General features: G+C 37.5%; 1 protein-coding gene across 4 annotated transcripts in view; it reads left to right on the top strand.

Moving 5' to 3' along the window:
• LOC139362851 (uncharacterized) overlaps positions 1–12,679 on the top strand; it is a 183,966-nt gene that overhangs the window by 4,770 nt on the left and 166,517 nt on the right. The window lies entirely within an intron of this gene.

Here is a 12,679-nt window from a genome sequence, read left to right as displayed (position 1 = left end):
TAGACATATACTGCCTTAAAATCAGGTAGTGTGAACCCTCCAGTTCTTTCCTTTTTAAACATTATTTTGGTTATTTTCATTTCTTTGCCTTTTTATATTAATTTAGGAATGTTTGTCAATATCTACAAAAAAAAAAAAAAGCCTACTAGGATTTTGATTGCAATTGTGTTAAATTTACAGATGAATATCAGAAGAATTGACATTTTAACAATTTTCCAATTTCTGAATATCTTTCAACCCACAAACTTAGCATTTCTCTGCATTTATTTAGGTTTCCTTTGATTTATTTCATCAGTAGTTGAAGTTTTCAGCACGTAAATTCTACACAGATTCTAAGAGTTTCCACGTAGATTCTAAGAGTTTCTTTTTTTTTGGTACTATTGTAAAAGGTATTGATTTTAATTTTGAATTTCACTTTGTATTAAAGTGTAACTGGGATTTGTTTTACATACAGACACGGAAACGCTTCTTCTGAAGGGAGAAGTTATACTCACAGATCCCTAGAAACAGGAGGCATGGCATACCGCACAGGGCCACAGGGGGAGCTCCTGGGTCAGTCAGCAGGCAGAAGCCGCCCGGGACAGCATGGCTCAGAGCCTTTATTTTGTATCCTGTGGGAAGGAATGACCAGGCAGGGCAGGCCAGTTTGAGCAAGTCTAGGATTTGATAGTTCCAATAATTTCAGTGGCTGTGGGCTATAGAGGTGGTCTCTAGTTGTCTTGTACTTGTCCCTGGGGAGATTTAGGGCAAGGGAAATTGGCTTGCTATGTGAGTTGGATAAAGGAGGTGGTTGTGGGCATGGACTCTGGATTGGTTGGTTTACATATGAATGCTGGGCTCTCAGGCAAGTTATTTGCTAACTCTAGGAATTAGCTAGCCCTGGGAGGGGCAGTTTCTTCTAAACCTGCAAAGCCGCTAACATGTCAAGGCACCACAAAAAATGGAAAATAAAAAACATAACTAAAACTCATTCACTGGTAGAATAGAAAAAAACACCAAATAATTAGAGTGTGTGTGTGGGTGTGTGTATTATGTATCCCATAACCTTGCTAAACTTATTTATTTGTTCTAGGAGCTTTTGTATAGATGTCTTGGAATTTTCAATGTAGATAATTATGTGAATACAGGATGTTTTATTTCTTGCTTTCCAATCTGTATGCCTTTTGTTTCTTTTTTTTCCACCTTATTTCACCAGGTATCCTTTCTATTTATTGCATATACATTTTATTTTATTAATTAATTTATTACTGAGATTTTACTTTATGATAGGCAGTGTAAATATCAATCACACTAAACTTGTGGTCAAGTTAAACATGTAAGTACAATATGATGTAAGTGCTAAGAGAGAGATGTGTTGTCAGTGTGAGAGGAGCAATCACGCTAATATGGCTAGGGAGGCTAGAAACGCCTCTATTAATAGAGCTTTGAATGAAGAACAGAAGTTTGTTGGGTGACCGACAGACATCTGAAGAAGAAAGAAAAGCATACATGAAAAAGCAGAAGACAGGAGGAACAGAATGTACTTGGGAATGCACTTGGTGAAGAGTTCAATTTGACTGGAGCAAAGAGAGTGGTGTCAGAGAGAAGACTACAAGCAAAGGTTTGAGACATATTGTGATAGGCCAAACATGCCCTGCTCCAACTCTTAGAATTCACTTGGCAGGTAATGGAGAACCCTAAAGATTTTTAAAGCCAGGAACGGAAACAACAAGATTTGTCATTTAAATATATAGCAAAAGCCATGTGCGGTGGCATGTATCTATAGTTCTAGCTACTTGAGAGGCTGAGACAGAAGGATCATTTGAGCCCAGGAGTTCAAGTCCAGCCTGGGCAACATCATGAGACCTTGTCTCTATTTTTTTTAATTAAATATAAATAAATGAAAAACATATTGTGAAGCAAAATTTACAGTGTATAAATTTTATAAATTATTATTTGTAATAGTTTTGGATTATTAAGATATGTTGATCAAAAATTAAAGGTAAAAATTTAAAAAAAGAGAGAGATGTTGATAACAAGTGTCAGATGAGGATGTCAGCTGGCTAATTTGCCCTCACCCACCTTTCCATCAAAACACTTATTAAAAAGCTTGAGACAAAGAAAAGTGACACACAAGTATGAACTATGCATGCTTATCAACAATTTATCACATGCCAGAAAGATTCTCACTAATCTAATCAAAGTGTGTTTAGGCATTAAAACACAGCCAGACCAAAAAAAAAGAAAAAGAAAAAGAAAAAAATTAGAAACAAATACCTTTAGAAAGGTGAAGCCTTCATTTAGGAACAGCAATAGAGGGTGATGATGAAGCGTACAGACACAAGACAAATCACCTGGGTTTAAAACTTGGATAGATTATATTTACTTGTTTGTACTCTTCTGCAATTTATTTAAATTCAATTTCCTCATCTATAAAACTACTTATGAATATTTTTACTTTAAAAATTGTTGGCTGGGCACGGTAGCTCACACCTGTAATCCCAGCACTTTGGGAGGCTGAGGCGGGTGGATCACAAGGTCAAGAGATCGAGATCATCCTGGTTAACACAGTGAAACCCAGTCTCTACTAAAAAATACAAAAAATTAGCCAGGCGTGGTGGCAGGCACCTGTAGTCCCAGATACTCGGGAGGCTGAGGCAGGAGAATGGTGTGAACCCGGGAGGTGGGGCTTGCAGTGAGCCGAGATTGCGCCACTGCACTTCAGCCTGAGTGACAGAGCAAGACTCTGTCTCAAAAAGAAAAAAAAAAATTGTTGAGATTTAAGTGAGATAACAAATGTAAAGTTTATAACATGCTGATTAATACATGGTAGCTTTCAGTATTCCTTAGCTCATTCCATCAGTAATGTTCTTTTCAAGTCCATTTGGAGATTTCAACAGGCTGTAACGTACATGACTAAGTTTAAAAGTGTTTTGAGGAAAGTGAGATATTGAAAAATTTTTTAAGTTTTAACCAAAAAAAAATTTAAAAACCAAATTACATGAAAGTAAAGTGGGAAAACGGCACCAAAAAACTTTGATGGACAATTTTAAAATCTGCAATGAATGCATGAAAAATTCTTAAATAGCCCTATGACTCAATTAAGTGCAAATTAAATTGAGATACCTTTTTCCTCATTTTAGGACTTTAGGGCTTGTATTTTTCCTGGTAGGAAAGTGAACACTGGAGCAGGAGTATAGACTTAAATGAAGTATACTCTTAAATCATTCCAACATATCTGAAGTATAATTTGCATTTATATCAAGGATCTTTAAACAGCTCCTGTGATTAAATGTAATGCATCAGTTAGCTATTGCTGCCTAACAAACCATCCCAAAATTTAGGTAACAACCATGTACTATTTCTCCTGAGTCTATAAATCCACTACAAATTGCTGATCTAGTCCAGACTAAGCTGATCTCAGCTGGGTTCCTTTGTGTGGGCAGTTGGCAGGTTTCCTGGGAGCTAGCTGATCTAGGACAACTTCATCTGGGACAACTTGGCTCTGTTCCATGTGGTCACTCATCCTGTAACAGGCTTTTCCCGTCTTGTTTTCATAGCAGTAGCTGGAGTGAGTGAGAGAGAGAGAGAAGTATACAAGGCTTCTGAGGTCTGGTCTCAGAACTGGCACACTGTCACTTCTACCATATTCTGCTGGCCAAAGCCCATCACGAGGCCAGCCCGGATTCAAGTGATAGGGAAAGAGACTCCACTCATTGATGGCAGGAACTGCCAGGCCACAGGGTAAAGAGTATGAATACAGAGAGGATGGAGAATAGGGGCCAGAAAAAAACAACAGTATTGTCAGAAATAAAAGAGATAAGAAAACCACAGTGGCCAAAATCTGAGCAGGATTCTAACAAATGCACCCTTAAAATGAAGGACTGAGATTGTATTCTTGGACTATATATCATATGATCTCACCTCTGGAATCTAGCATGGATCATACAACACCAAATGAGGAAGGATAAAATTTTGAGCCCTCCTCCCACCACATTGTCTTTGACCAACTCTGAGGCATTCACCTTAACACACCAGGGGTCATCCTTCTACTGTGTGACATTTATCTTTTGAGCTGGCTAAAAATGGTCTTGCAATTGTCCCTCTATTTTTTTTTCTATGCATCCCTTAGATCTATATCTCACAGAATAGACATGACAGAGAACATAAGGGCCAGGAAGAGCTGCACTGCTCTCTGGAATGCTTAGTCACCCATGATGAAAGCTTTATGAGCTAAAGTGGATCCAGGATGAACTATGGAAGGAGTGAACACTGGAGCAGGAGTATAGACTTAAATGAAGTACACTCTTCAGAAACATTGCAAACTGGGTTTCCAGTTTAAATAACATAGCCTACCAAAGGATGTATACACCCAACCACCATCCTGTAGACCCCTGTTGCCTGCAAGGCACTGAAAGTTAAAGGAAAGCACTTAAGTCAGCAGTGAGGAGGCTAAGAATGTTCCTCGCATCACACACTCCAAGAACCTGGAGAATTCTCTGGCCATTTGAGGAATCATAAAATAATTCAAAAACAAAAATGGGAGCACTAGAAGTACACCTTATTAAAGAGATAATATTGTTCTGAGAAACTAAAAAAAGATATAGATGAAATAACTTTATGCCATTTTTTTAATTTAGAAGGTATATCCTAGATAACTTTAAAAAGTTGACAAAGAAAATATAAAAATTTTTAAAAAGTGATGAAGGTAGAGATACAAAAAGGAGAGAGAGGAACAACAAAAATGTAAGAAAATTCTAAATGCAAATATAAACTAAAAATCAATATTGGAGACTGACAGGGAAGAAAAGGCACTATAGAAAATAAAGGATTGATACAAAAAATAACACTGAGGAGACTACCAAATTCCAGAGGAATGACAATAAGATGGATAAGAGAATAAATGCAAGCTATATAGTGCAGATAAAGGAGCCCCAACCTTAAAACTCTGTTTTTCTCAGGGGAAAGAGGGAAAACTTGAACCAAAAGTAAAATAAAACAATCAAAAACCTTACAGAAGCAAAGCTTCCTGAGTTGATGTAATCCTTGGGTCTATAAATCTAAATAATTCTTGGTATTCCAAAAATAAATAAATAAATAAAAATCTTACATCTAAATATATACTAAATTTTAGCTTATTATCAACACTGAAAAAATTATACAAGTGACATCAAACATATAGAAAAAAACAAAAGAACAAAAGAGTGGCTGAACTGATTTCTATTCTCCATCATCAAATGCGAACATACATTAAAACAACATTTGAAAGTGCAAAATATTTTGTCAATAAAAATTTTATACCTTACTAAGTTATTCAGATGTAAAAGCAATAGAAAGATTGCTCAAGATATCGAGGAATTCAGAAACATACTACTTTTGTACCTTCCTAAAAAAATCTCCTCTAAATATACATCAAGACAGCAAGATAGAAATAAAAATGCAGAAATGTGGGACTACAACTTACATGTTTTGACTTTGTGTCCCCACGCAAATCTCATGTTGAATTATAATCCCCACGTGTCACGGGAGGGACCTGGTGGCAAGGAACTAGATCCTGGGGACAGATTTCTCCCATGCTGTTCTCCTGATAGTGAGTGAGTTCTCAAGTTTGTCACTTTCCGCCTTGCTCTCTCTCTGCTGTCACCATATAAGATATGCCTTGCTTCTCCTTTGCCTTCCTACATGATTGTAAGTTTCCTGAGGCCTCCCTAGCCATGCAGAACTGTGAGTCAATTAGACCTCTTTTCTTGGCTGGGTGTGGTGGCTCATGCAATCCCAGCACTTTGGGAGGCCATGGCAGGAGGATCACTTGAGGTCAGAAGTTCAAGACCAGCCCGGTGAAACTCTCTCTACTAAAATACAAAAATTAGCCAGGCATGGTGGCTGGTGTCTGTAATCCCAGTACTCAGGAGGCTGAGGCAGGAGAATCGCTTGAACCCAGAATGCAGAGGCTGCAGGGAGTTGAGATCACACCACTGCACTCCAGCCTGGGCAACAGAGTGAGACTCCCGCTCGAAAAAAATAAAAAATAAAAATAAAAAAATAAGTCTCTTTTCTTTATAAATTAGCCAGTCTTAGGTAGTTATTTATAGCACTGGGAAAATGGATTAATATAACAACTGAACATTGAAACCAATTAAATATAAATTTCATTAGAACTTTGGTAATAGAGTGACAAAATCAAATGAAAAAATGCTCTTGTTGAAGTAGAAGTTATATGTGGAAAAATCATGATAAAGTACAACTGTAATTGTGTGTTGATACACTGGGTGGATAAGGACAAGAAAATTGATGGTTGGGTGGGAGGTAAGGATACACAATAGTCCTTGTTCTGATTTTGATAATTTAAAAATATATAAGTACTTAGTTGATTAAGAAAACTTTTTTGGAAAGCAGTTGTGGAGTATTTATTAAAATATGAAATATGCAAATACCCAGCAGTTTTACTTATGAGTCTATTCTTAGACAAAGCAACAGTTAAACAGATAAGTAAAAATAGTTATGCACAAGGATAGCTATTGGAGTAATGTTTGTAATACAAAATGAAGCAAAAAAATGGGAAGGACTTAAATGTCCATTAATAAGGAAATGATACATATAGTCAAAGAAATTCTATATAGCCATTATAGAAGAGTGGAGGAGAGCTATATGTGCTGGTCTGGACAGTTGTCCATGTTTTATTGGTAAGAAAGAATGAAAAATTATAATATGATCCCATTTTTGTAAATAAAACATATGTTATTGCATATTAATAGCTAAACATCTCTATATTGATTCATGCCAATATAAATATATTTTATGTCTATGAAATCATAGGGAAAATACAGGAAGGACAAAAACCAAACTGTTAATAGTGCTTTCCTCTGAGGATTAGGCATGGGAGAGCTTGAGCTCATTTAAACAATTTAAATAGCAGAATATAAAACAAGATTTCAACATCTTTTCAATCCACAAAATAGAAGCAAACAACTCATAAACCATATTCATAGAGACAGAGAAAGATAAAGCAATAATAGAATTAAGGTTGAACATACCATTTGGGTCTGATAATTGTTACCCTATTTAAAATAAATGGCTTACATTCCTCTTCTAAAACCCCTGAAGTTAACCAAGCATGGTGGCACCCACCTGTGGTCCCAGCTACTCAGGAGACTGAGGTGGGAGGATTGCTTGAACCTTAGAGGTCAAGGCTGCAGTGAGCCATGATTGCACCACTGTACTCCAGCCTGGGTGACAAAGCAAGACTCTGTTTCAAAAACACTCACACACACAAAACCCTGAAGTAAGTTTTAAAACAAATATAACAAGTTGATTCACACATATGTATCATATATACATATATTAAAAGTGTAAAGTAAATATAAGGAGATTGAAAAGGAAAAGTAGGCAGAATAGGCAAAATAATACATTAAAATAGCATTTCCAACTCTACTGACAAATTTAAGCCTTAAACATACCAACAAATTGCATAATGAATAATTTTATATTGATATTATTTATTTAAAAAAAAAAAAGTTCTTAAGATTGGGTGCAGTGGCCCACACCTGTCATCTCAGGACTTTGGGGAGGCTGAGGTGGGAGGATCACTCGAGCCCAGAAGTTCAAGACCAACCTGGATAACATAGCAAGACCAAGTCTTTACAAAAAATAAAAATAAAAAATTAGCCAGTGATTATGGCTCAGGCCTGTAGTCCCAGCTACTAAGGAGGCTGAGGTGGGAGAATCACTTGATCCCAGGAGGTTGAAGCTGCTGTGAGCCATGTTCATACCACTGTACTCCAGCCTGGGTGACAGAGTGAGACCCTGTCTCAAACAAACAAACAAACAAAAGCGAAAAAAAGAAAAAGAAATAGAAAACAAAACAAAACAAAAAAGAGTTTGTAAAGTCAGAATGTGTAGAGTAACCTTGTATCAAGATGTGAACAAGTGTTAAGCCAGAGAAATTGTTCACAAAATCTTTTTTGGGGAGACTTCAGTAAATCTGAACCAATTAATACCATATTGCACAGAGAAATTTAAATTGCATACTTAGAATAACATTGTAGAAGAAAATAGTAGACACATATCACATGTTTTTAAAAATCAAACAGATATGTTTGATTTAATCAGCCAAGAAACATTTATAAAAATGGACTACATACAAGGCTACAAAGTAAACCTCCTGAATATCTAAAATAAAACATTGAATATTTCATATATTATATTAATAGGTTAAAACATCTTTGTCTTCTCTCATATTTTCCTCCATAGTATAAATATTCTTTGACTCTTTCTTTCTAGTTCTTAACTGCAAAATCCTGGAACTTGCTGGTACACATTAACCAGGTCCTGCAAACCCTGCAGTGTGAATCCTATTTTCTCTATCTTGGAAAATAGACAGTAATCACCAGTCGTTATGCTGAGACCTGACCCTAATTTAACAGGATAGAGATAATGACAGGAAATCAGGGCAAATTTGACAGAGGACAAGATTCATCTTGTAAGATTCCTGCCTCACATGTTCCTCTACAAGGCCTCCAAGCAAGGAAAACTCTTCTAGCAAAGGAGAGAGAGCTGCTTCTGCTGGACTATGGTTTTCAGGAAAATCAACCATATGTCCCACCCTCAGGTCTTAGGTCCCATTTTTTTCCTACCAGGGACCTAACTTTGACATAGGCAACCTATCAGGGCTGTGCATTCAGCCTCTTTTGCAGCTTTACCACTCTCTGACAATAAGATCCTTGGCCTGATTTTCAGCAGTCTTCCCTGTCACTAAAAGATGTAAGGATTTCCCACAGTCCTGTTACAAAGACCTTCTGGCTTTTATAACATGCTGGAAGTGCATAGTTAGCTGATCTAAGTCTGCCATTTTCTTTGCTAAAGGATTCCAAAGCAATTAAGAAAACCCACTCAGGATGTTACTCCCCGTGCATCTACAAAGATAGGGTTATAAATTATTTTGTTCTATTGCCAATAACACACATCCAAAAAGGCATCCTTTTGCAGTGACTGGATGTTTACTCAAATAATGGTAGGTATTGAATATTTGAATAAACATCTAGTCACTGAAAAAAGACGCCTTTTTGGATGTGCGTTGTTGGAGATAAAAGGTCATCAGGGACCTTTCCATACAGTGGTTCTTGATATCTTTATGATCAGCTCAAACATTCTAATTCCACACTCTGGGGAAAGTCCTAAACCTGCTAGAGAGTTATCCAAATTCCTGGTGTGCCCATATTCTCACAGTCATCTCTGACCCTGGACAACCTCTGCTTGCTCTCATAATGGACTGCACTGACACAGATGTGATGCTGTAGGATGCCCCAGTTACCCCTGTTTTCTTTCTTTGTCCTGACCAAAAATGACAGAGTACTTTGACTGCTCTGTGACCCAGCCAGCTGCATGATTTCCCCTGCAGGCTTGAATCAAAGAGGGGGCCTTGACTATTCCTAGGCACCGATAAAGTTGTCTGGGTTTTTGCTCAAAACACTGAAAGACCAACCATGTTGCTAAACTTGTAGAAACTAGCCCCAGCCTTGAGCCAAATTCCTTAAACCGTCAAATAAACTCCATCACCTGACCCCTACCCCAGCCCATTACTGACACACTTGGATAGGACATCTTTTGTCTCACTGTCCATTGGAGAATGCTGCAGCCCTTTTGATGTAAGTTATCCTAATACTAATTATTTGGACTGAGCACCCTGGCATTTAGTGCTTTTGTCTTTGCAATCACAAAGGGCCCCATCTTGGGATGGTTTGGGGCAGTTACTTGAGGGAAAACTTCACTGTCACTGCTTTTGGGATGAATCAGGCTGCAGGGTCAGCCAGACAGAACAGAGGCTGTTCTTCACCTACTCAAAGAGGAAAAAAAAAAAAAAAAAAAAAAAAAAAACTACACACGGAGGTATTTCTGGATGTTTGGGAATAGGTTGTGGGGGAGGGGAGGTGGCATAGCAAATGTTTACTGACTCGAAATCTAACAATCTTTTGTTCAAATTCTCTCCATCATCTTGCTACTGGAGCTTTGCCCCACCTCACAGGTTCTTCCCTTTCCTCTGGTCCTAACTTCCTTCCACCAAGATTGCCTTGGAAACCAGAATCGTTTTTCCTCCTTATCTTCATGAAGAGATAAGCTTCCCTCTAACTCCTCTCCCAAACTTTCCCACACAAACCCTTCAGCCCAGCAGAAAGGTGCTGCTGTTCAACTCGTCACTTTGTTATCAGACATACAAATCATAAATAATAAAATTAGTTATTCTCTTATACTTTCCTAACGTTGACTCATTGTTATCCCCTCATAGTCTCAGAGTGCATAATGCTAATGCTTTTACAAAGATACAAGAATACTCATCTACCATCAAGATCTATTTATCCCAAGGTAAACATTTCTACTCACATTCTGCCATGCTTTATTGCCTTATGTAGTCCTAAAGTTCAGTTCCTTCTTTTTCTAATTATTCTCAGTAGGAGTGGCTCATATATGTACAGGTGTGTTTTTCACCTTCTTTTTCTCAGTTTCCCTCATTTGAAAATGGGTACAATAACGTCTTCGTAAGTTTATTATGAGGATTAAACAAATAAATACATGTAGACATTTAGTGTGTGCTTACCACAAAAAGTTTCTGATATATGTTAATCATTCTATTTTCATTATAATTAGCACATGCTGGACCCAAGAGTTCTCTAGTTGCCAAAAAAGTATAATGTAATGCAGCAGAATGTCACTGATGTCAACAAGGGGCAGAACAGTAGCTGTTTGGGAAACTCCACTGCCAGTTTAAAATAGCACTTATTACAAAGTACTCCCCCACCCTTCAGTTCCATGTTTTTTTTTGTTTTTTGTTTTTGTTTTCTTTTTTTTGAGGTGGAGTCTCACTCTGTCACCCAGGCAGGAGTGCAGTGGCATGATCTTGGCTCACTGCAACCTCTGCCTCCTGGGTTCAGGCGATTCTCCTGCCTCAGCCTCCCAGGTAGCTGGGATTATAGGCATGCAGCACCACGCTGAGCTAATTTTTGTATTTTCAGTAGAGACAGTTTCACCATATTGGCCAGGCTGGTCTCAAACTCCTGACCTCAGGTGGTTCATCTGCCTTGGCCTCCCAAATTGCTGGGCTGTGTTTTTTCATATAAGACTCTATCCCATTCTTAATGTATTACCTCTCCAACTAAAGACTAGCAAAATAGACTGAATCTCATGTTTTTCTACACACACACACACACACACACACGAGATCCATGTGACATATTTTCCAGCCATGCCTGCACAGCATCCAGATTTCAGAGCTTCCTGTTGGACATAAAGCTCATTTGTGAAATTCCATTTCTGTACATGTTGAAGAGTGCGTTCTCTCCCCCAGGAATATTGGGAGCATGTGGCTGCCAACACCCTCGTAGAGTTGTAATGGGAGGCCATTCTCCTCTTTTTCTTTCACTCCAAGAAGAGACTTACACTCAACATTTGCCTTATTCAAATGGGTAAGACAAGCAATGTGTCTTAAATAGCATTCTTATAATTAGAAATAAGCATGCAAAGATGAATTCTGGAATTTATGCCTTTTTTTCCCTGAAGAGCATAATTTTCTAAAATCTGGGGGAAAATAGTAATGTTCACACGACCTTTTTGAAAAAGACAAAAGAAGTCTCAACAAGTCTTCTTGTTTTCTTAATTTTCACTTTGCAACCTGAATTTTATAAGTTAAGTACAAAATGTAAATGGTAAGAAAAACTAGGCAAATTTTTTGTCACCCGTATAATGGAGATATTAATAATGCTTAAAGAACAATGACAAACCAAAAAGTAAAATGAGTAATCCATTAGAGAAAGAAATAAAAAGGACAAACTAGTTATGAAAGAAGAATTAAAACATTTTAAAAAGTTATACTAGTAATCTAAGGTAGCAAATTTAAGATAATGATGGGTCTTAAAAAACGTTTTAAGACTAATGTATTAGTCTGTTCACACATTGCTATAAAGAACTCCTTGAGATTGGGTAATTTATAAAGAAAAGAGGTTTCATTGACTCACAGTTCCACAGGTTGTACAGGAAGCATGGCTGGGGAGACCTCAGGAAACCTACAATCATGGCCGAAGGGCGAGGGGAAGGAGGCATGTTCTACATGGCTGGAGCAGGAGGAAGTGAGAGCCAAGTGGGAGGTGCTATACACTTTTAAACAACCAGATCTCATGAGAACTGTATCATGAGACAGCCCTAGGAGGATGGTGCTAAACTATTAGAAACCACTCCCATGATCCAATGACCTCCATCACCAACATTGCGAATTACAATTCAACATAAGATTTGGGTGGCTACACAGAGCCAAACCATATCAACTAGTCAAGTGCAGTAGTGATAAGGGGTGAAAGAGTAGAGCAAGCAGTTTGCTCTATAACTGACTATGAACAATCAATTGAGATAACCTGCTACCTTCAGACCAGCCGGATCTTTCTGTCTAAGAAATTTGTGGATACTAATGATAAAGTAAACAAAACTACCTGATTTTGGTGATGGTGCTGGAATACTACTACTCTCTTACAGCATAGAAAATGAGGATGAGTTGATTCAAACTTTGTAGAAGTTTGAATCTGGAAATGCTTTTAAAACATTATCCTTTGACTCAAAAATTACTCTTACAGGAATTTATCTTAGAAAGTTATCTAAGAAATATTTAGATATTTATCTCTGGTGATGCTTAGGGGGTAATTTTTGTAATTGAAAAAAA

This window comes from Macaca nemestrina, chromosome 4 (genome assembly GCF_043159975.1).
Source record: "Macaca nemestrina isolate mMacNem1 chromosome 4, mMacNem.hap1, whole genome shotgun sequence".
Classification (NCBI taxonomy): Eukaryota; Metazoa; Chordata; class Mammalia; order Primates; family Cercopithecidae; genus Macaca; species Macaca nemestrina.
This window is presented reverse-complemented; position numbering and strand designations above follow the sequence as displayed.